We start from the raw sequence: 3,613 nt of genomic DNA, 5'->3' as shown, positions 1-3,613 counted from the left end.
ACAAGCGGATTAAACATAAAGTTTGCTGTCGTATTACACGATGGACAACTTCTTTCTCGCAAAGATTCTTTGGTTTCCTAGGCTGTTACCTGTATAATAATGAAAAAATTAACATTTACCCACTATCGAAATATGAATGTAAAAATATGGTTACTAATTGGCTGAAGACGTTGAGTTATGATGAAACAGAAGATTTAATAACTGTTACTCTGTAACACACCCACTCGCCCACACATACACACACAAACGTCGCGCACACACACAGACACAAACACACACAAAAAAATTTTTTACGACTCCGTTTCCATTTTTTTTCCTTTAGCACTTGCTTATTTTCTTCTATTGTATCTTATGACAATGACCTGATTGTACGTGTTCCGGTCCGGTGGTGGAGAGGCTGGCTATCTGTCACCAGGTCTCCTATTACAGAGACCAGTCTCTCACATACACTTCCAAATATTATCATCTTAGTTTAATCATAATTACCTTCTATGTATGTATATGTGAGAGAAGAAATAAATATAATAGAAATAGAAATAGAATAGAAATAGAATAAAGATTATTATTATTAAGTTACATTGATTAATTATCTCTTATATTTGAGCAGCAGAACCATTACCGGTAAAAAATTAATTAATTACACTTTTAATGAGTTAAACACGTACTTGTTTCAGACATGAAAAGTTAAGAGAAACGAAAGCTAATCTGTTAAAGGCGACGTGCATGCAATATTCGCGCAGCTTCGTACTAGTTGTTTCATGTTCTCCTTCAGTGATTCAATTCGACATACGGTCCTTCAAGAAAGAGCGTACCTATTCTTAAAAGTCCGGCAACGTATTTGCAACGCTATAAAATCATCTGCTCGAATGGCTTCATAAAAAGATATCTATATTTTTGGTATATTTGTTTTCCATAATATGATATTAATACAAACTCTTACCGTCTGTGATCTTAGTCCTCGATAAAAGTATTCACTAGGTTGAAGACGGTATTTGGATCTTTGTTAATTAGTCACTGTTCACAAGACTCGTTTTGGCACTGCATACAAACTCAAGCTCAACAAACACTTGGTTTCCGAACCATATTCTTAAAGCACAGTTAACCTGTTTATTTTTCTTGGACCTATGTTGGAGACTCTTTGGGAAATTAGTGATGGCTTCCCATTCTACTCCCAGACATTTTTGAAATCATTTAGACTTCAAGGCCTGCCGCATCCTCGTTTTGGCTTGATCACCACGGTCACCGTCGGTTATTCATAACGAACAAGCAACGCGTGCATGTGATACCCTGCAAGTCAGTTCTCCCCAATGAGTACTTAAAGAAACTGATCGTGGTTAGTAACAGCGAAGGCAAAGATAGATAGTAAATACCCTCTATTTAAATACAAACATGAATTACACTAATAATAATTAATAAATGAAGAACAAAACAACGCCGTCGTAAAGTGTAATCATAAATTTTTATTAAGTTCCAAATATAAAAGTATGCGCACAAACTGTTAAAACACCCATAAATCAAGCCATATTAATTAGTTTGGGTATATTTTTTAATTTTGAAAGAACATATTTCGCACCCTAACCGCCGTTATTGTTTACTTTACTTGTTTTTAGGTTTGTTAATAAATAACCATACCATTTATAAAGCAAATATTTTGATTTTATAAATTTAACTATAGAGAGACTCTATTACGTTAATTTATTTCTGTTAGTTATTCTGAAATTTTCTTAATATTTAAAAACACACTTTCTTATCCATGATTTGTTTAAAACGACAGTTACGTAAACAAAGAGTAATCGTAAGTAAATTGCCGCGTGTCATGTTAACCAAATTTAAAACGGAGGTGGTCACTTAGACCTGTATGTATAATATCGGACATGAATGTGATATTGAAAGTTTCGTGTATTTATTTGACCACAAATTTCCCAGAAATTAAAAATTATATCTAGATTATTTTTAATTTCCATACACGTAAATTCCAACTTAAACATTCCACCAACTTACTGAACAGTAGTTTTAGAGATAATAATAATAAAGCTCATTTAATTTCCAATCATGACAACAAATGTTAATATACAGCTTAGATTTGTTTTTACACTTTATACATTATTTTTATCTTGGTATCCTATATCCTAACTACCTTTAGTACCGTAGATCAGAACCCCTTCACGGGTCTCCTCCAGCTATTTCAAACTGACTTTGTCACTCTCGTTCTCCATTCGTTTTCTGCTACCGCTTCTATTTCTTCTACCCACCTTTTTCTGGGTCACCCCTTCTCCTTCTGCCCCTTGGTCCTTCCCAGACAGTTATCATTTAAGTCCACCTTTTATCTGTTGCCACTTTTGTTTTAGAGATAAGGTTTCCGCATTTCTAAAGTTTAGGTTAATAATGTTGATGGATACTTGAAGTCGGTTTTATTTTGTTAAATTACTTTTATTTATTTATTATAAAGCTTGAGAAATCTCTAGAATTCTTATTGTACGAAAGTGGAACAAAAGACTATACTTTTTTAAGTTACGTCAAATTTCATTCATTAACCGCCATGAAATTTTTCATTAACCGCCTATTTAAAGTAACACAATTTCACGAGAACGCACTCTGATCAATTTTTCTTTATAAACAATTGTAAATACTGTATATTTGATTGTTATTAATATTACTTGTTATTATGCAAATAAATATCGGATAGTGATAAATGATATAATTAATAATTATATCATGACGTTTATCATATATAATGTAATACGTCACAGTTGCAATATTTAATGTAACACGAACAGTAGTCACTGGCACCAAGTTGTAAATGCACGTCGGGCATATAAAGCACTCAGAAAATTACTTCAAGACTCATGCAGTTGGTGTAATGACATCCATCTAGAAAATCGTTTCAGAGCGAGTAATACAAAATGGACACATTCATATCCCTAATGCATCGTTGTAATCTTGGGTACTTCCTTATGAAAGCAGAGTCCAATATCTTTATAACCCTTTCTCGAGATTTCATTTGCGGTAATGTCATTAAGACTGTTAAACAAAGACTGACTTTTCCGTTAACTTAAACTGATTTTCACCAAACAAAAATTCAAACGAAAAATTAAAGAGAAAATTGTATCATTCTAAATAGTATTTGAAAAATGTTTAGTTAAATTCCAGGAAATGAAATTTAACCGCGTAAACAAAAAACAATTTTGACCACAGATAATTTCGTATTCATAATTATTATTGTTTCATATATATTTTCGTTAAATAGTTCTACAATCTAGTGAAACAAAATATAAATTAAATAAACAAGCGACTTAGCTCACACACACACACATTTTTCCACAGATTACTTGTTAGGATTATGACGGGTAGTAACTGTCAAGCGTGTATGTATATTTTGCAAATAAAACATACAACAATAGTTGTCCATTGTCCCTGAACATCGTATCGAAAATGTTCCAATAATATTGAGTAAGCATTATGAGAGTTTGTTTTTGCGCAAAAATATTTGTATTACGTTGTTGTATGATAATTATTTCAAATTTTAATATCTCGAATTATACAGTGAAATTACAAACCTACTTATTACCTACCTCTGTAGTGAAGTCAGTATTTAAATATAATAAATTGAACC

This window comes from Pieris brassicae, chromosome 6, assembly GCF_905147105.1.
Source record: "Pieris brassicae chromosome 6, ilPieBrab1.1, whole genome shotgun sequence".
Classification (NCBI taxonomy): Eukaryota; Metazoa; Arthropoda; class Insecta; order Lepidoptera; family Pieridae; genus Pieris; species Pieris brassicae.
The sequence above is the reverse complement of the archived record's forward strand: the minus strand, read 5'-3'. Positions refer to the sequence as shown.